The 22,841-nt window shown below is 36.6% G+C and overlaps 1 long non-coding RNA gene across 4 annotated transcripts; it reads right to left on the bottom strand.

Moving 5' to 3' along the window:
- Positions 1-11,527: 11,527 nt before the first annotated feature.
- On the bottom strand, positions 11,528-14,680 carry LOC139861933 (uncharacterized). Of its 4 annotated transcripts, none has more exons than XR_011764016.1 (4): positions 14,363-14,680; positions 14,142-14,236; positions 13,723-13,879; positions 11,528-13,554 (listed from the first exon to the last, which is right to left on the bottom strand). It is a non-coding gene; the product is annotated as an uncharacterized lncRNA (long non-coding RNA). The 4 variants fall into 4 exon arrangements; XR_011764017.1 differs by having other exon boundaries at positions 13,798-13,879; XR_011764018.1 differs by having other exon boundaries at positions 14,499-14,680.
- Positions 14,681-22,841: the final 8,161 nt, after the last annotated feature.

Raw genomic sequence — 22,841 nt, 5'->3', positions numbered from 1 at the left:
GAACAGACACCCTAATTGACGCGAATCCTAAAGATAGATCTATTGGGCCTAACAAACCCCATCCAAAGTACCGGATGCTTTAGTACTTCGAAATTTATATCATATCCGAAGGGTGTCCCGGAATGATGGGGATATTCTTATATATATGCATCTTGTTAATGTCGGTTACCAGGTGTTCACCATATGAATGATTTTTATCTCTATGTATGGGATGTGTATTGAAATATGAAATCTTGTGGTCTATTGTTACGATTTGATATATATAGGTTAAACCTATAACTCACCAACATTTTTGTTGACGTTTTAAGCATGTTTATTCTCAGGTGATTATTAAGAGCTTCCGCTGTCGCATACTTAAATAAGGACAAGATTTGGAGTCCATGCTTGTATGATATTGTGTAAAAACTGCATTCAAGAAACTTATTTTGTTGTAACATATTTGTATTGTAAACCATTATGTAATGGTCGTGTGTAAACAGGATATTTTAGATTATCATTATTTGATAATCTACGTAAAGCTTTTTAAACCTTTATTGATGAAATAAAGGTTATGGTTTATTTAAAAATGAATGCAGTCTTTGAAAAATGTCTCATATAGAGGTCAAAACCTCGCAACGAAATCAATTAATATGGAACGTTTTTAATCAATAAGAACGGGACATTTCACTTGTGATTCACCAACCGACTACTAAGGGGTCACCGCCTCGTGAACCACCATGAGGTGTCACCGACATGTGAGGCACCTAACGAGACACTACCGACCCGTAGTTCTCTTCACCCATAACCTCAATAAGTCACCATCTTGTGACATAACGCCCAACACTCACGATGTGGCACCTAAGGCCCACATCACGTACGAGTAAATAAACTACATACATACATCTATAAATATTCCACTCACCTCGATTACAAGAAAGGCAACTCCTGCTTGAGCTCCTAATCGTCCAAATGTGAATCAGCTAGATAAGTCACAAAAAATAAGCTAAACAATCTAGCTTATGCCCAAAACACCATAAGTGCAATTTGAACCATTTTGCACTTACTTCCACTTTAACTAAGTCAAATCTCGCCCAAAACAACCATAATCACAATTAACTAGCGATTATGTTCTACCACCAAGTTTTACCCGAGGTTTCAACAACGAAACACATTACTTGCATCATTTGACACAAACCTATTTTGGCCTAATCTCAAGTCAAAACACCCATTTGCAAGCTTACACCTTTAATCACTCATAACCTTAATTAACTAGTGATTTCAACAATCAAACATGATTATCAACTAATCAATTTCACTAACCAACCCAAACCAACCAACAATGGTCATTAACACCATTTACTAGCTCAATCACCCAATTATCAACTAGTGGGTTTACTCAAGAACACCCAAGTCAAAACCCCAATTAAGAACACTAATCATATTATGAAAACTCGGAGTTAGAGCTTACCAATACAACCACAACGTAGCCGTGAACGAGATGAACAACTTTAACACTTGCAACTTCGATTGATTCAAGCTTCTTCTTCTCCAAATGAAGCTTTCTTTCTCTAAACTCTATTTCTCACTCTAGGGTTTAAAAGTGTGTGGAAGAGATGAAGAATGAGATCCAAATGAGATTGGACCAGGTTTTGTGGCCTCAAACCGTCCAACAAGTGAAAAGACCAAACTACCCTTCATTTAACTTAATTAGAAAAAAGCAGAAATCTGTCGCAGGAGCTGTGCGCGACGCGCACCCCTAACCATGCGCGGCGTGCACTATGGTCTGAACAGATTCTGTCAAATTTTCAATTATGCAAAGCTTCGTACACTTTATGTACACCATATCTACATTATGTGCAATAAATATTTGGGTCTTACAAATCTCCCCCACTTAAATTGGATCGCGTCCTCGCGATGTAACCCTCATCGCAAACAAGGACCACACAATTCCTCAAGTTTTCGAGTTCTCACACAATCTCGAACCCTTTGATGCCGCCATTGCATCCCATAAGTCCCATTTCTTTGGAACGCAACGTTCTATCCACATAACAATCTTCCATGATCTCTTGGCACACTCTAATTTACAACACAGAGTATCCTCTCCAACCATCAACTAGTTTGGGTCATCCGCACCACGCACACGGTGATGGAATTTCCCACAACATTTCGGTAACTCCAACTGACTTGCAACCACACAATTCTCAAAACTCGTCCACCATTACACGGTGAACATCAATACGATCGCCCATCAAAGATGATCTTCACACCTTTCGCACGTACAAATCCTCGATACTCTAAGGAACTCACCCTCGAACGTGTTCTATACTAACATATCTCTACACGAGATAGTCAAAATCAACACTCTACGTACCTAGTTTGCTCACAAAACGGGACGACTTCCGACAAATTGCTCAAATACGCCTACCAAAACGAGGCACTATCGTACCCTCCGGGTATTTACTCCCCCACTTAAGGTTTTAACCCCACGCTATCACCGTCGAGATGATAATATCTTGTAGAATTTCAACATTCCATAACACACATGACCGGTATCAACGTTGGTCATACTCAAAAATCTTCCGCGGACTTACTACAAGGCACTCGAACCTCGCCCTTTCGAATAGGTTAAACATCAACGTCCGCTAATCGTCACAATAAACCATTATCGTACCTTCGAGTTTTCTCATCGGTACCCAAGTACAAAGTAATCACACCACCGGAGTGAAGCATTCCACTAGCAGGTATACGGAGGCACCTGACGCAGTGTTATGCAACTCCCATTACTACCACCGAGTCTCAATAACTTGAACCTTACGAGGTCCATCCTCGGAGTCATATGTCACTTGACTATTCGAAGTCACACAAATTCAACGATCATTATGGCTCAACGCCCACAACTTTCTAGTGACCCCCGTTAGCCACTATATACCTAGGCCGCACAACTAGCCTATTTAGCTTTTACACATCGCTAAGGAGACGCTTGGAACACCAAGACTTACACCCTGACTCGCACCGTCTCAACCGTTAACACGGTTACTCACACACAATCAAAGATAGTTAACAACCGTGACTCTACTCGCAAACGTACATGGTCAACGTAGAACGCCTCCTCGATCGGCATACCTTTTCTACGCTAATACTTAAAGGAGAGCAATACAAGTAACCCTCTAATCATATCATGGTTACACCTGACTTGGTTAAGCCTCCAACACCAAAACGATTAACCCGACCTGGTTAGTCAAACACGCTCGGTCAACCTACCTCGGCCAACCCCTCACAATAATTGATTAACCCAACTCGGTTAAGTCAAATACACTAAGTCAACCCCACTTGGTCAAACCCCTAACAACAATTGATCAACCCGACTTGGTTAGTCAAACTCTCTTGGTCAACCCGCCCTGATCAACACCTGACGTCTAATTGATTAACCCGTCCCGGTTAATCAAACGACCCTAACAACAAATGATTAGCCCAACTTGGTTAAGTCAAACACCCTTGGTCAACTCGACTCGGTCAACACCTAACATCTAATTGATTAACCCGACTCGGTCAAGTCAATTACACTATGTCAACCCGCCTCGGTTAACACCTAACATCTAGTTGATTAACCCGACCCGGTTAGTCAAATTCACCCGGTTAACCCGCCTTGGTCAACACCTAACATCTAATTGATTAACCCGACTCGGTTAGTCAAATTCACCCGGTTAACCCGCCTTGGTCAACACCTAACATCTATTTGATTAACCCGACTCGGTTAAGTCAAACTCACTCGATTAACCCGACTTGGTCAAACCCCTAACGACAAATGATTAACCCAACTTGGTTAGTCAAACGCACTCGGTCAACCTGACCTGGTCAACACTCCTAACAACTTGTTGATTAACCCGACATGGCTAATCAAACCGCAATGGACTAACTCAACCTAGCTAGTCACTACATCACATGGATAAACTCAAATGTTACCCAAAAGTCACCCGCATAAAGATAGTACTATAATCGGATAGTACTTGAATCAAGCGTCGCTAGACCTTTGCGCTCCGTCACTATTCCACTCGGGACATTCCGACTTCCGGTGTCCCTCCTTCCGGCACTTAAAACATGTGACCTTACCCGACGGACATTCACGAGACTTATGTCCCATTTGTCCACAATTATAACACGCGAATTTAGAACCACCCGTGCCACTCACCTTCACGCTTCCAACATCTTCGGTAGCACTTTTACTTTTCTTGTTCGAAAACATCGTCGCTTCGAACTTCCGCTTACTAACATCGGAAACACTTGCCTTCGAGACAAACGTCTCGAAACCCTTCGCCATGTCAAACAACTCGTCAAAAGTTTTCACCGAGTTCCTACTAATCTTTTCTTGGTAATGATCACTCAAGGTTCGGTAAAAGTCTTCCTTCAACATGTGGTCATTCCTGACATACTCCGGGCAAAATTGAGTCTTCGATAAGAAAAAGGATTTGAGAGTGTTCAAATCCATTGACCCTTACCTCAAGGCACGCAACTCGTCCTTAAGATTAGAAAGATCGGCCGAAGTTCGGTATTCCTTGAAAAATTCCGCTTTGAACTCGTCCCATGTGAACTCCATACATTGTTCCGCACCATAGAGTTGGATTTTCGCATCCCATCACAACTTGGCGTCACCCCTTAGCATACTACTACCATACCTCGTCTTCTTATCGAGAGGGCACTCACTAGTACGAAAGGCCCCCTCCATATCGGAGATCCAACGGTTGCTCTTTAGCGGATCTCGTTCGCCATCAAAAGTGGGAGGTTGAGCATCCTTGAAATTTTTGTAGTAGAAGTCTCGCCTTCCCATATTATCTTCGTGAAGGACAATCTTAACTTGTTCCTTAACTAGACCGACTACTTCCTCGTTAATCGAATCTAGGAACATCTTCCTAACGTCCTCTAGAAAGGCCGCACGTTGCCTTTGAATAATGGCCTCAACCTTGGTCGTGAACTCGGAGTCATCGCCTTGATCTTCGTTATCATGTCAGTTCCTCGTCTTCATTCTAAGAAATGAACCCGTTTAGGAACGCAACACAGGTAAATTATATACACCGCCACGATCAATATTCACAATCATATAAATATGCCAACGTTCGTACATCCCATCTAGTCCAATACTTGTGGTACATCACTTGCATGACTTGGCTTGCAACCGTAATAATGGTCGCGAAACATTATTACACTCACACGCCATGCCGAGCTCATGAATACAACAACCATCTCGCTAGATATTCAACACAAACAACATGATTAATAACAACATAATCAATATATAGCTAGTTCACCTACAATCTAAGGCACTAGCTAAAACCCGAGCCGACCCGTAATCCTACAAGTCCCGCAACAAATAAGCACACACAAAAAGTCTAAGTCTAGGCGCCTATCTCAAGTCACCTAAATCCCTTAGACCATATTTTTATACCACTTGTAACGACCCAACCCGTTATCCAACCGAAAACGCGAAATAATTTTTTTTTTTTTACAACATTAAGGTGCGCGGCGCGCACATGTTCTGGCAGCCCGCTATCCAAAATATCCAATTTTCGTTTAATGATCTCCCACTTCCCGACACTTTTAGACTAAACGATTTTCACAACATTTTATAATATGTAAAACTAACACGTTTCAATAATAAAACAAGTTTTACGACACCGGGCCCACATCGGCCGTTTTACAACTTTCATACAAAATACAAGTTTTCGACTACATGAGTTTAAGTTTCAAACATAACTACGAGCATGATGTTTGGGGATAAACTACCCAATCCTAAGTCGAAACCAAAAGTAATCCATGCAAGCATCAAAAGGGGAAATCATCTAAATCCCGAGCATACCCTTGCCAAATCCGCTTCCGTACCTAAAAATGTAAACAACGAGAGGGTAAGCTAATGCTTAGTGAATGCAATACTTATACATATACATATGTAATTTACCTACACGCATCCACTTACAAATACCATGCAAACAAACGTATAAACGAGCTAGCATCACCAAAAATACAACTAACAACAACATTAGTATAAAAACCACCACAATAATATACTAAACGTAAACAAGGCATAAACATGCTAACCCTTCCCTCGCTTTGGTACTACCAGCTTGTAGTCGACCAATAACGTCGAGTCTCACTCGTATGATGTCACCGACTTGTGACTCATCATAAGGTGTCACCGACTTGTGAATCACCAAAGGGTGTCACCGACTTACGAACCACCCACTAATACGTATGGGTCACCGACTTGTGAACGCCATGTGGCATCACCGACTCGTGAAGCACCACCTAGTGTCACCGACTTGTAAGCACTAAGAAATGTCACCGACTCGTGAATCATTCCTCCGACTTATGGTATCACCGACTTGTGAATCACCATCTAGTGTCACCGACTCGTGAACACTATGAAGTGTCACCGACTTGTGAATCACTTCCCCGACTTATGGTATCACCGACTTGTGATTCACCATCTAGTGTCACCGACTCGTGAACACTATGAAGTGTCACCAACTTGTGAATCACTTCCCCGACTTATGGTATCACCGACTTGTGATTCACCATCTAGTGTCACCGACTCGTGAACACTATGAAGTGTCACTGTGAATCACTTCCCCGACTTATGGTATCACCGACTTGTGATTCACCAACCGACTACTAAGGGGTCACCGCTTCGTGAACCACCATCAGGTGTCACCAACATGCGAGGCACCTAACGAGACACTACCGACCCTTAGTTCTCTTCACCCATAACCTCAATAAGTCACCATCTTGTGACATAACGCCCAATACTCACGATGTGGCACCTAAGGCCCACATCGCGTACGAGTAAATAAACTACATACATATATGTATAAATATTCCACTCACCTCGATTACAAGAAAGGCAACTCCCGCTTGAGCTCCTAATCGTCCAAATGTGAATCACCTAGATAATTCACAAACAAATAAGCTAAACACTCTAGCTTATGCCCAAAACACCATAAATGCAATTTCGACCCTTTTGCACTTACTTCCACTCGCCCAAAACAACCATAATCACAATTAACTAGCGATTATGTTCTACCACCATGTTTTACCCGAGGTTTCAGCAACTAAACACATTACTTGCATCATTTGACACAAACCCATTTTGACCTAATCTCAAGTCAAAACACCCATTTGCAAGCTTACACCTTTAATCACTTATGACCTTAATTAAATAGTGATTTCAACAATCAAACATGATTATCAACTAATCAATTTCACTAACCAACCCAAACCAACCAACAATGGTCATTAACACCATTTACTAGCTCAATCACCCAATTATCAACTAGTGGGTTTACTCAAGAACACCCAAGTCAAAACCCCAATTAAGAACACTAATCATATTATGAAAACTCGGAGTTAGAGCTTACCAATACTACCACAACGTAGCCGTGAATGAGATGAACAACTTTAACACTTGCAACTTCGATTGATTCAAGCTTCTTCTTCTCCAAATGAATCTTTCTCTCTCTAAACTCTATTTCTCACTCTAGGGTTTGAAAGTGTGTGGAAGAGATGAAGAATGAGATCCAAATGAGATTGGATCAGGTTTTGTGGCCTCAAACCGTCCAACAAGTGAAAAGACCAAACTACCCTTCATTTAACTTAATTAGAAAAAAGCATAATTCTGTCGCAGGAGCTGTGCGCGGCGTGCACCCCTAACCATGCGCGTCGCGCACTATGGTTTGAACAGGTTCTGTCAACTTTTCAATTATGCAAAGCTTCATACACTTTATGTATACCACATCTACATTAAGTGCAATAAATATTTGGGTCTTACATAAAAGGTATTTTCTACTAAAAATTTTCAAACTAATGGTGTTCCATGATCCCACGGGTTTCTTATTATATTCGCCTCCGTTTTTTAACCTTAATAGTCTTGCACAACATGCATTATGTGGTATGAATGTCGGTTGTTAGCCCACTTGGTAAAGAATACGACACGGCTTCTTCTGATGAAGAAGCCCAACTTAAACCAGATGATCTCGAGAGTTAAAGTCAAAGTCAATCGAGGGGCAAATCTTTTGAAAGAAGATTCTGGTTCACCCCACGAGATGAAACCATATTTGAAACTAATCCAAAATGGAGTGGTTGCATATTTGATTTTTATATTTCGTTAGCATACCTTTAGTTTTTGTAGTGTTTGTGTTTTCGGTTGGAATATGTAGAGACTTAGGCTGAGGAACATAACTATCCTAAGGTATCTCAAGTGGCTGGGGCCCTCACATCTTTGTAAGAGGTCTCAGGTTCGAATCTTGGAGTAGCTAGGGAAGGGATGGAAACAACCAAAGACTATTCCTGATGGGTTGTTTACAATAGAGTATGAGGTCGTATACTCGCTCTTTTGAGTATCCTGAAATGGAAAAACCTTACCAACTTTTTAGTGTACTTTCAAAAAGTCATATATAAAAAGATATATAGATACGTAGATTTGTGTATAATAAAGTGTGAGGCTCAGAAAACTGAACTTTTCTGATGCCTCATTTTAGTTTTGAAGTGATATCCGTTTTTATGTACAAAGGAGACGGACTTTTTTGTCAAGTGTTAAAGTGGTTTTGATACTCGGTTTAAAAGGTTTAACTAAATCTTTTCGAAAACACTTACGATTTACAACGGCTTTATATAATATGTAGTTATAAACAACATGGCATTAAAACAGTACTACCTAGTATCTGAACTTCGAACTTGGTTCCTATGTTGCTTGCCATATGAACATAATTCATCTTTCAAATAAATTAATGAAAAAATTTCAATGTTGTGCTTTGTACCAAAATTAAGATGGACCTAAAGTTTTGATTTGGTCACAAGTTTTAATAATTGTACACTAATGGTCCCAGAGTTAACTGATCATTGGTGTCCACCAGTTAAGTGAAACACTGATGGGTATTATGGTCTTTTTATTCATCCACATCTTCATCCACTTTCTAATTAAAATACATAAAACCTTAATTTCTTCAATTTAAATTTATCAAATTCCAACCTAAAACTTAACATCAATCTAAACTATGTTTAGATTATAGTTTAGATTGACGTTAAGTTTTAGGTTTTAAATTTCAACTTAAGTATATAACCTTGTTGGTTAGATTGTGACTGAAACACACTAGTACGATTCCCAGAATGCCCATTCTCAAAGCAAAAATTTCGTTTTACCTGTGTTTCAAGATCAAAGACCCAACAACTAAATAAATATATATAAAACCAATTCAATTCAATTAATTTATCACTATGATCTAAAGATTGAAGCTTTAGCATATCAAAGAAGTAAAAATAGAAACTTTTTATAAATAGAAGTAGTAACACGTACCTAAAATCAATGAGATGAGTAGGTTTCTGGAACAACGCATAGTAATATGGTATGTCTTGTAGCTCAGGTAGTGGTATACCTCTCTTAGCGAGAGATCAGGAGTTCGACTCCGCTGGGCTGTAACATTGCACTCAATGTTTTCTTGACCTGAAATATCCACCCAGATCGCCTTTCGCTTAGTGTGGGGCAACGGGGATGGGGGGTTTTACCGGTCATGCCCTCGGATTGGTCCGAGTTTCCTCCAGGGCAGTAGTTGAGTGCGAGTTATGCAACTACGAGAGATGAACGCGTGAGTGATTAAATCCCCTGGGTGATCCCAAATTGATGTAAAAAAAAATGTGAACAATAAAGTCGTTCAAAAAAAATATGAACAAGGAATAAAAAAAGTACAAACTCACCTAACTGAAAGAGACCACAAAGTAAAAAGTATAAACCCACAAAACTTAAAAGAGTCCATAGACTTATCAACCGACAATCCTTAATTAATCGTTAAATAAATACTATGAAACCCCAACTGTGAGACAAATCTCTACGAAGACGAGACCTGGATTGCGGCGTATATTTTTTCTTTTTCGAAAAAAACTGATATTGTCGTGACTCGTGACCATTGTTAAGGTAATCGACTTAAAATATTCAATTATAATTAAAATTCATGTTATATTCTTTAACTAGATTTAAGAGCCAGTGCGTTGCACGGGTACTCTTAATCAAACAAACTGGAATCGTAAAATATTATATCAATACATGTATGATATAGACAGTATCACAAGTATTGTTATTGTTGTGGATGAAATAAACATACAATTGTAATATTAATGTATTACATTTTTTATGAAATGCATTTCAAACAACATTATAAAAAAAGTAAAAGAGATTAACAAAAGTATAGAAGCTATGTCAGCAAAACTAATAGAAACTATAGATAACAAAAAGATATGGTAGATGATAGTATACAGTATATGCAAGAGATATGAGCCCGTCCATAGTGTTCTTTTGATTTCCATCATGGGAAAAAATAAAAATTAGACTATATTAGTGTACTGATTTGTGACTGACCATATTATTTATTGAAAGTGTTTTGTTTAAATGCAAACTCACACGCTCATTACACAAAGATTTCACAACCACCCTCAAGTCCTCAACCTCATGGTTGAAAAGGTCACCACGATACTGGCATGGCCCTTTGGTCCGGAGTTACACCCGTAGTAGAAACATTTATTCCTTTCCAATTTATAAAACAATTTATGAACTCAATTAAAAATATAAGTAACGTAAATTGAACACATCACCAAAAAAATCACAAAAGTCAAGACTTTAAAACAAAAGGTGTGTTCTTATGCTTACCAAGCCTAAAAATCTGTTTTTTTTTTTTAAAGAGATTCCATGCACAAATTATTATGAGTACATGTGAATTTATTTAATACACATAATATTTGACTTTCTTCAAAGAATTTCAATGTGCTTATTTCTAATAATATAATTGAAAAAGGTCAAAACTGCAGATCACGCTTTCTAACAAATTACTAACAGAGAAAGAGTTACAGTCATAAACGTCAACTATATAGCTTACAGAAACATAACTCCAACAATTCGACCTCATCAGTCATAATGTTAGATGTGCTAAATATTATACGGAGTAACTACTATGACAAACTGTGAAAAGCAATGAATGATTAGTTACTCACTTCGTTTATGTTTGACGGAAACTTGAGTTGCATATGTACAAATTGTTGCAACAAAAGCAATTAATATCTCCCATCTATGGCAAATCTTGACTTATGATATCAACTAAACCATCAAAGAACACATCTTTCATTATCGAAAAATTTCAAGTCCACACATTTACGTGATCACCGATCAAGCTCTAGTGCTCTTCCTTCTTTGGCATGGATCAACATTTTCATCATCCACCCTTTTCTAACACTTTACAACATGTACAACACTAACTACACTCCACAAGAATAATCACTATACATGTTCATGTAAGCATCGCTTGTCAATTTGTTCAGAAGGTGTTATACAAATACCTTGTTGGAAGAACCCAGAAACTAACTACATGAACACAATACATGAAATAACACCTCAATATTCAAATGATACAACTCAATATCAGATTCTTGAAAGCTAAAAATTACAAAAATGGAGTTTCCTTGGGAAAACATATTATTCAATGAATTGAGTAAAAAGCTTTGTAATAACAAAATGGATATCATGATAGAATGTAACTATTGACAAAATAAATACTTTCACTTTTCAAAATGAAAGTAGGATGTAACCCTATTGTAGACAAAAGCTGAAATATTTATTGAAAGCTTGTAAACAACATTACCATCCGAAACTCTTCATGTTCTCAGTTTGATCATGTAATGCATCTCAGTGTTTGGTCAATGCAAACGCTTAAGAACATTGTGACATATCTTTATCATATATGTGTAAAAACGAATCCCCCACAAACTGTTTATGACTTTGTAATGTCAAACCAAAACTGTTATCATAGGTATGACAATTCGTTTTTTAATAAACAATATGAATATGATAATATTATAAGAACATACGAAATAGATAAGTATGTGCCTTTGCATCAACCAGAATCATGTATGAAGTGAATTATTTTAACTTCCTCCAGGCAGTCTTCTTCCACGTCTTAAGAACGTTAACAATTAACACGTACTCCAGTCATTTCGTTGGTTGTTCAACAAATTATGAGTAAACTCGTTTATCAGTCATTTTTTTATACAAATTAAATGTGGATTAGAGGTGTGATAGTCAGCATTGTATTATGCCAGTCTAATGTGATGAAGGCATTATATTTATAATCTTAGTGGTATAGTAGACATGATCAATACTACTTAATAAACAACCTTTGATCATTATAATTAACAACTGATCCCTAAAGTATAACCCTTTCAAATTTTAGGGGGATTTGACTAAATATCTTTTAATGATATATCTTTACATTATAATTTATAATCATTTGATTTCTTATACCATAAATAGATGTGTCAAAAATAAGTTATCTTCAAAAATCTAACTCCTCTTAGTTGACTACTTAAATCAATTGAAAAGGTTACTATTAGTATTGGTGAGTAATAGGTCCGCATACCTTATCAGTCCATAGACAATTATTACACATATGTGTAATAATTTTTATCCTTCATACATTATAGCAAGAAATACTACAACAAACAATTAGTTTTACGTAAGTGTAAATTATGTTGGGTAATAAGTATGCATACCTTATCAGTACATAGACTCTAAGTATTGGTGGTTAAAGGCTGGAACTTTGTCTGGACAGGTCTGCATACTTTTCCAAAGATAGAAGGCTTCACATATTCATTCATTGTTTTAGAGTTGCAGTCAGACACATACAATAACAATTTACAGTCGAAATACATAATGACAAACACATCATTTACACGCCAACTCAATTATTACCTTAGGATATTCAGAAAGCATAACTAATGTTTATGAGACTTGGCCCGGAAAATATTTACTAATTACCCAAACCAACCCGCCCAAGTTGACACCTCTAACTGAAGAGAAACTTTTCGTTAGATGATTGGACAATAGTAAATGTCACATTCGTTGTGAAGTAAATAACTTTAATCAGCATTAAACACACACAGTACAACATTAGCTTTATGTATATCTCGAATTTATAAATTGACACTTTACGGCACACCGTTTAAATCTACAGTCACCAAAAGGCTAAGAAATGTGCAAAGCAATGCAAAGATTTGTCTTAATTTTAAACCTTTACGATTAAGAACAAAACAGGTTGTGATTCTTCTTGAGACCCACTTTAAGTCATGGAGGATAGTAAACTGCACCCCGTACAAATAGTTTTCTAAAATAATGTTACTGAAATTAATAAGACTAACCTCCTCTTCAGGTAAGTCTTTGAGAACACAAACTTTCTAGGGTCTGAAACTGTTGAACTTTACAGCAGTAGACAATATAGGCTCACTGGCACAAACCAAACCCAAACTATCCTAACTATTTTACTCAATCTCATCGAGTTTGTTTATTTCTCCTTCTATAAAATAGAGAAAAAAATAAAAACACTAACCCTTTGAGAACACTCCCTTTAGTTCTTCAGCTTGACACCTTTCTCCTGAATGAAGTGGTTAAGATTGTCGATCTTGTTAAAAAGAGGTTTACGCCTATGAGTTGAAATGCTCACATGATTCAAAGTGTACCCATTGACCATAGTCCATGAAGCATACTCGCTTTCTCTACATGAATTAAACCAACCAACATAAGTTTACTATGAATATCATTGTATAAAAAAAAAGGCAAAAATAATTGCACCAAATGTTGTGAATTCACAGTTTTGCTAAAGGAAAACTTAAAAAGAAAGACAAACAAAATAATGGTCATAAAATATATGTTACCATTAATACCTCATAAATTAACCATAAAAACATTCATCACTATTGTAAATCAATATTACAAACTTATGTGAAGTAAAACCATACCATAATATCATAAGCATGTGCAGAGCAATGGGTTTGAATGATTTCTTCGATATGACTTCTAACGAAGTCATTCCTATAGTGGCTGCAAAAGTAAAAATACAAGAAATTTCTGACAGCTAATGAAAGCGATTTAGAAAGTTAATGAAACCGATTTAGAAACAATATAGCTGAAAGAGATAAAAGTAAAACCATTCAGTAAAATCGCATGGATGAGAGTAAACATATAGTATTAAAAAGGAGAACACTACTTGTTACCAAATAAGATGTAATATAAATGTAAATACAATCTAATGTTAATTTTAAGTTACTTATAAAAGCAGCTCCAAATGATATACATAACAAACCTCTTATGTATTGACATTCTTGACTGAAAATTTCATCATATAAGCACAGCAAGAACATTACATTAATCAACATGATGAAAGCTGCTGGTTGAGACCTTGAAAAATATAAACAAATAATTTAGATTGCAATTCGATGAAAAATATAAACAAATTAAATTGAACAATTCAAATATACGAACGAATACATAAACTTAATCAACCTTTGTTAGTAAACAACATACCTGAGCGAGATTAATGAAGAATTGACTGTTTATTGAGCGAGACTCGTGATTGTCGATTTGTTCCCATAAATTAATGAGTAAACAACATAACTGAGTGAGATTAATGAAGAATTGACAGTTGTGAGAGGAAACTTACTTTATGCTTTTTAAAGCCCTAATCAGGCTGATGTTCTTGAATCTCAATTACATGACGGTTGTGAAAGTAGCCATTCAAACCGGAAAGGAGATGATGTTAACGGATTGGATGCAATCAACATCGATTGATAAATTAGGGTTTGTTGTAGATGGATTAGATGGATTGTGGCCGGGGCGTAGGAGATGATATCGTGGTTTTTTTTTTTTTTTTCTGTGTGTTTTGGTTGTGGATTTGAGATGCCAGCTTGGAAATTTTCATGCTTAGTTAGTGTTAATTGTGATTAATTAACAATAATTCACGTCAGGCACTAAGGGTTAAAATTCAATTTGAGAATGCCACGTTGGATTTCTCTTAGCGATTTATAGAATGTAATAGATAGATAGATAGATAGATAGATAATAGATAGTTTAATATTTAATATAGTTGACTTAATTTACTGTTGTTTCTTTATATCTTTTGATCTACAGTAATATAATATTGATCGAGAATTGGTTACAGATAAATAAATGGATATAAGTGACGAGGTAAAACAACAGAAGTTGTGTTTGATTACACAGCTTCCTGATGAGCTTTTGAGCCTGATTTACCGAAAACTAAACGAATTGTGGGATCAAAGATCTTTTGGCCTAACTGGTCATCGTTTTCATGATATCGTAATTCTAAACTGTAAATGCTTGGATGTTATAAGGTCAAGCAAGTTAAGTCAGCCATTCTTCGACCCTCTTGATGCAATTGTGTTTGGTACATATATTTGTTGTTACAGGCATTTTGAGTCACCTTCATCGTTATCAGTTCTTGATTTGTCTTTTACCGCCGTTACAGACGACAACAGATTGGAAACGTTAACTAAATATTACGTAGTATAATAAATCCTTAACAAACGTGAATCTTAGGTGTTTCCGTAACATAACAAACACTGGAATTTCGTTTCTTATACAAAACTGTCGTCGACTTCGGGTACTCAGAATATCCGGGTGTGATCAAATTGTTGGAGTAAGATCCGAACAAGGTTTTTCGTCAACTTTGACTTATTTAGAAGCAGATTCACGTGTCCTTTACCCGACAACTGGATTTTTAAGGGAAGGTAGTCTTTTGAGTATCTACAAGTTTCTAGTATTAATTATTATCCTGGTAACAATAATAAATATGGTTTGACAGCAATTGGTTCAGGCATTTTTAAAAACCTTAAAATACTTTCCTTTTATGTTGGATCATTTGTTACGGATGAGTGTATCATGAGAATTTCAAAAGGGTGTCCTTTACTGAAAGAGTTGAAGTTATCATGTTGTTTTGGAATCGGGCTCCCTGGTTGGGTTTCGATTGGATTGCATTGTCATAATTTGGAGAGACTACATGTGAACGACTCCAAAAGCCTTTGTAATAGGGGATTACTAGGTTTGGGTAATGGCTGCAAATTGTTATCCGTGTTGTACATGACCAATTGCCCACAAATTACTTCAAATGGGATTCACACATTTACAATTCAGAGATCGGATGTCAAGATAAAAAAGACAACGAGGATACCATGTTTCCCACGTTGGACTTATAGTAAGTTGTCTCGTGCTGAGCATCACTTATTATTATAATAAGATGTCTCGTGGTGTGGTGTGATTGTTACATATGCAGCAGCTTTCTCTCGAATTTTCGACTTCGAGAACTTCTTCAAGTGTTGGCTTAGGGATTGATTTTTATATATAGTTTGTTCTTAATAATGGTTATGTTTGTGTTTTGCATTATTTCTTACATTGAATGACTTTGTTTTGTGTTTTTGTAACAACAACAATAATAATAATCATATCATATCAAGTGTGATTTTGTATTTTCAGCACATCATATTTATTACTGTCTGATTTTTATGCATTGGCTTGAATGAGTTGATTTGGTTCCGATTGTTAAAAATCTCTCTCGTTACTACAATAGCTATGATATACTGTCAGCAAAACTAAAACTCTTATTTATATAGCATGCACACGAATTCCTTTTCAGTGATAACCTGCCCCATACTGCCAGATTATTAGACCTTAGAAGAAATGAGACAATTTATTTAGGTTAGAACCAATTGGTAGAATGTTATAAGGCGCGAGGCCGAATCGTTACTAGTAATGAACCAATTGTGCAATGTGCTAGGCTAGCCATTCATTGGTAGAGAGGTCAACCGACTACGTGATGCATTAAATCTCTGGATGGTAAATCTTAAACTATTATCTATATGAGATGCAAGATAATATATGTTTTATGATGCTTATTTAATTCTTGCATTGCTCACTAAGCTTTATGGTTTCCGTTTTATTATTAGCTTGTTATTAACTGCCCATATGTATTTTAAGTCTCTTTTGGGTTGTAATTGTAACTTTGGGTCAGTTTATGTCTTTAGAGTTAACGATTGTAAATAGGTCATGTATGTGTTTTAGTAATGAAAAAATGGAGGTCGTTTGAAAGATATATAACTAATTGTTTTTATTGCCGACTCCCGACCCGTTCGGACCATATGGTGCCAAATTGGGTAAATGTTGATTAGGACACATCCGCTATGTTAAGTGTTTTTGTAGGTTTTGGTGTTTTGAAAATGAGTTCTGGACTTGTATTGGGTTAAGATAGAAAATTTGACCCATTTGGGTCATTAGGGTATATTTTGACCCATATGTGTAATTTCAGAAATCCGAAGTTACTAACAGGCCCGAAATGCCCTTTTAGACTTGTTGTATGAAAGTGAAACATTCAAATCACTCTGCTAGAAATTTCGAGTTGTCAACAGATAATTTTCAAGTTTTGGCAAGATGGCAAGAATGACTCGGGGGCTGTTTTTATGGGCTTGTAAGTTGACACTGAATTAGTTTAGTAGAAACTAATTTTTGTTTTAGAAAGTGGATGTGAAAATCTTTAAAATGGTATATGATAACTATATGTTTAAGTTTGTCGAGACTAAACGCATTTTAAATGGATGCCAAACTCAACTTTTTTTTTCCAGCGAAAATGGAACATATCATTGGAAACCTTTCATCAAATCAATGAAAGACACATTACAAAATGGAGCTTCCGGCTAAGAAACATACAAGCTAACACAACAAACTTAAGCCAAAAGACATAAAATACTGGGATTGACATCGCATACATAAAATTGATGACTAAAACATAACTTGTAAGAAGTAGCCCACAAAAACACCTTGAGTTTGATTTGTCGTACAATGTGCCGCCAACAAGTGTAATTTCCATTGAATATAAAATCATTTCTTGCCCCAAATAATAGGTTTATGATCCGATGACTTTGAATCCCCGGTAAGCAAAATAGAATTGGGAAATAATTGTAACCATAGAGTATTCACCATCATTATTAAGAGGTTGATCAACTAAATTAGCCGATAAAATAAAATTGTTGAAGTTTAATAACTCGGCTGGATGAATAATTTCCCGAAATCTCTCATATTCCTTGCAAACCGAATTAAAGTACCCTAATACGCAAATAGGCCCGGACCATTGGTTGCAAATGGTGCAAATATGATTCCAAACGATACACTTATCTTGCTCATGTTGAGGTGCGTACACATTTATAATGAAGATAATTTTTTTATTGGACTTACACTTTAACAATGTTGTGATTCAACAACGGTTGGTCCATTAGTTCAATACCATGAAACAATGTTCACGCCATATTGAAAGAAGACCATCGGAACGTCCCTGAGAACAAACTTGAACGTTTTGAAATACATGAATTTTCCAATAGAATTCAAAATGGGTTGTGAAACGTTTTTAACCATCGTTTCTTGCATTGCTAAAATTGGACTTGAAAGTGATTGATCATGTCACCCGCCATTTGACCTTTATTTATGTTACCTAGGCCTCGGGTGTTCCATGAGGCGAGCCTCATTCTTTTGTCAATCTTTTTGACAACTCTTTCGCCGCCAACTTATCCATAACCCACCCAAATTTTAACAACTCGTCTTTGAACGTCCCGTTAGATTTCATATGATTCTCAACAGTTCACCAACGAACACAGTATCTAATTCAGTAGCTTGTTCAAGATTTTTATTGTTTCTAATTTCGCTAACAGTGTCAAAAAGGGGATATTTTACATTAGAACACGAACCTTCTACCATATGGTTAATGTGACGCCCCGTACAAAACCATCGTGTACGGTTCGTCAACAACAGGATCTTTACACGGTCGAATACTACATGCTAATTGAAAACCAGTTTTGCATTCATAAAAGACATAGCGTTTACAAAAGATAACGTGACACAAAGGTCGTTACAAATCATTATTTTTGAAAATAACATAAGTTACGAATGCAAAAGAAAAGTTCCATAATTGAGACATCTCTAAGTTATGCAGCGGATATCTAACACAGCAGATCCTTAACAGCAAGTCTAAACAGCATGACAGCAAGTCTAACAGCGGAAGCAACAAACCTCTAAGCACCTGAGAAAAATGCTTAAAAACGTCAACAATAATGTTGGTGAGCTATTGTAACGACCCTGACTTTTCCATCTTTAATTAATAATGGTTATTATTAATACTTGTGATTAAACGAATGTATGTGATTACATTTACTTGTTACCATGGTACACCATACTTGACTTTAAATGCCCGAAACGTCTTTGTGACACACGAAACTTTCACGAATAATATTTTTAGATATTATTTGCATTCATGATTAAGTTTATTAATCATTTTAATTAATTATGGTTACTAGTTAGTTACTTGGGCTTTTATTGGATTAACTTGTTAGTTACTTGAACTTGGGCCTTTATTAGTGTTAATGGACTTAAGAAGTCCACCCTACTTCTTTAATGGACTAAGTTAATCCATTACTTTCATGTAAGTATCATCATTAAGGTGAAACTAGATGGTTAAATGCATAAGGAATCTAGTTACCACCTTATCCCCATGAAATCAACTCTTATAACCAACTTTTTAAGCTTTAACATACAAGAACCCCATGGATTTTTCCTTCCTCCCTTCCTTTTCCCCTAACCGTCGACTTCAAGGGATCAAAAGGAGATTTTGGTTTCATTTTTATATTACTTCTTACACATGCTTTCTCTCATTCTCACACACAAAGATTACTTGCATTTTTTTTTTCAAACATCTCTCTCTTTTCTTGTAAGTATTATGAACAAATCCTCTTATCTTTTCCTTGTCTAAAAACCGATGCAAAACACTTCATCATCATCATTATTTTATTTAATGTTACTTGTCTTTGATTATTTGCTACTTACTTGTTGTTGTTACTTACTACTTACTAAGGATCAAACTCTTTAGTTTGATTCTTCATATCATCTTGTTCTCACAAGACATACAAGAACTAAACTCTTTAGTTTATGTTCTACATTTATTGTTTCAAAAGAAAGAAAGTTCATGAGTTGAAAGCATACTTGTAGATCATGATTGTAAACTTAAAGTTTACTTTCCTTAAAGATCAAGCTTTGGCTTGAATCTTTAAAGTATGAAACCCATGAACTTATTATTTGTTTACTTAGTTTATTTTCTCATATTATGCACTTTAAATTCATGATTGTTGGTTTGAATGGTCAAGTGTTACTAGTTAATTTTGATCTCATTAATCTTGAACTAAAAGTTAACTTGAAAGTTCAAGAACATGTAAGTAAGCTTTCTTTAATTATGACTTTGTACAATTACGTTAGATCTAGACATTTGGGTCTAGGATCTTCAAGATCTAACTAAGAACCATGTTCTACAACTTAAGATCTTGATTTTATAAGTTTATTTTCAAGTTGTAACTTAATATTACTTTTATAGTTCATGTATGTGTTAGATCTAAGACCTTGATGTAACTTTGGTTCATCAAACTTCATACAACTCTTGAGTGAGTTGTACTACATGTCTTAGACTTACACTTGTGTCATAATAGTTAAAACTTGGTTAATATTACTTTTATAGTTCATGTATGTGTTAAATCTAAGACTTTGATGTAACTTTGGTTCATCAAAACACTTGCAACACTTAAATGAGTTGTGCTACATGTCTTGGACTTGCACAAGTGTTATGATGGTGAAACCTTGGTTAAGATGATGCAAACACATCAACGAGTTGTACACTTGAAGCTATATGCATCAAGGATGAGAACCGTGATAAGCATCAAACACCAAGAACCCACCGGACCTACTGTTTTACTGTTTCTGTGTCTGACCCGTATGACCTGGGCTACTGTAATTTTTATTTTCAGATATCTCTGTTCGAGTAGATAACTTTTAATATAGGACTCGTCTTAATCCGAGTTACGGTTTAGGATTTATGGCCCTCCGATCGTCACTATGTCCATTTAACGTTGTGCTGAAAATTCTGAGCTACTCGCACTTAGACCGTCGCCACGGTCAAACGAAGACGAGTTTGCTTCTGTAATTTTTACCACAACTAAAGGACTCATATACAGAGCCATGGCCACTGGTCTCACCTTATTTCAGTAGGTATAGAGGCCGTGGTGACTGACCGAACTCAGCCTTTGTTTTAAACTCTTTTCATGAACAAAACTTACTTTACACCTTTTGTTTAATGATGAATGATGATGAACCTTAAGACCTTATTTACATACTTTTAAACCTATTCAGACGATGTACTGACTTAGTACTATTTGACTTAGGTTGAGGACTTTCCAGACCTACGTACTTGCTCATTTTCCCGACTCGACTTTACCGCTACTTTATCATTGTGAGTTATAGCATTCCCTTTTTACTTTAACTACTTTGGGAACTAAGAATACATGCGTGTTTTACGTTTTACATACTAGGAACGAGTACTTAAACTTTATATATGTGTGGGTTATACAACGGCATAAACATTCCCTTTAGCTCGGTAACGTTTAGTCATTGGTTATTGAACCGGTGAACGCGAATCTTAGATATGGATCCATAGGGTTTGACATCCCCACTCGGGCTAGTCGCGCTAGCATTTAACGAGTGTTTAATACTTCGTAAACATACGCACTTGTCAAGTGTACTTTCAGGGGGTGATATTTTATTAAACGTTAAGTTAGTTACCGAGTGCCCACGGTTAAACATATACTTTATCATACTGATTTGGATTACTGTTTTGAAACGCTCTTTGTAGCACTGAAATCTCGTGGCCTACCTTACATTACTGTTATACTTAAACTATAGCTCACCAACCTTTGTGTTGACGTTTTTAAGCATGTTTTTCTCAGGTGCTTAAGGTTGCTTCCGCTGTTATACTAGTCGTGCTGTAGACACCCGCTGCTTTAGAGATGTCACTGCATGAACGCTTACTTTTGCATTCAAACTTTAGTACTTTTGAAACGATGATTTGTAACGACCATTGGGGTCACATACACTTATTAATTGCTTCTACTTAGTGAATCATACTTTTGATGTAAAACATTCGACGTTGGTTATGACGTCACTTTTATTATGAATGCAAACTCTTTTTGAAATCGCATATAGTACTTAACCTTGTAATGATCCTGTTGTTGATGGTCCGTACATGATGATTTAGTATGGGGCATTACATTTGGTATCAGAGCATTGGTTGTAGGAAATTAGGTTGCATTAGTGAGTTTAAGGCCGACCCGAGTAGGATTCACTAATAGGACAAATCTACAACTTGCTAGTTTACTTGTTTCCGCTGAACTTACTGCATACTGCTGCTTGCTTTTACTGCTATATATCGTATACTGCTACTTGTTTACACTACTGCATGATATTACCTGCTTTGGATTGCATGCTACTGTGTTATATTACTGCATGCTACTATCTGCCTTTAGCATGTTACCTCGGTATGATACTGTTACTATTGCCATGCTACGTGCTGCCGTAAACGATCTAGGCTGCTGTAGTTGTTATGCCTGATTACGCTCTTGCTACCTGTCTACTATCCGCTATACCGACTTGGAGAACTTATCCTTCCCGGTTCAGATGTTTTCCTGAACTACCTTCCCACTCGTCTAACCCTAAGAACTAGTAGTGTAATCCACCTGTTACTACTGTTCCACCGTTCCAGAGATCGAAACATTTCTTCACGCAATCTAGAAGATTGTTCAGTTGATACATACCCTGTACGCTTTCATGACCGTCACTTAACTCTTTCTTTCTTTACCACTGCTCGACGATCTAACGACACTTCTGGACTTAGGTCCCTAAAACTCCTAGACATTGGAGAAGTCAGGAAGACATTCCCTTTAACAAGGTCATAGTGTCTTCTACTGATGCTCAGCCATACCCAAAGACTTGGGAGTCGCCTCGAGACATATCGTATCACTACTTGCTACACGTACAACTCGACACGAGACCCAGATTGAATTTCTAGAAAGGAATCTAACGATGTTACTTGAACCCGAATATATCGAAGAAATTTTAGAGCACTTAGGCATTG

This window comes from Rutidosis leptorrhynchoides, chromosome 8, assembly GCF_046630445.1.
Source record: "Rutidosis leptorrhynchoides isolate AG116_Rl617_1_P2 chromosome 8, CSIRO_AGI_Rlap_v1, whole genome shotgun sequence".
NCBI lineage: Eukaryota > Viridiplantae > Streptophyta > Magnoliopsida > Asterales > Asteraceae > Rutidosis > Rutidosis leptorrhynchoides.
The sequence above is the reverse complement of the archived record's forward strand: the minus strand, read 5'-3'. Positions and strand labels throughout refer to the sequence as shown.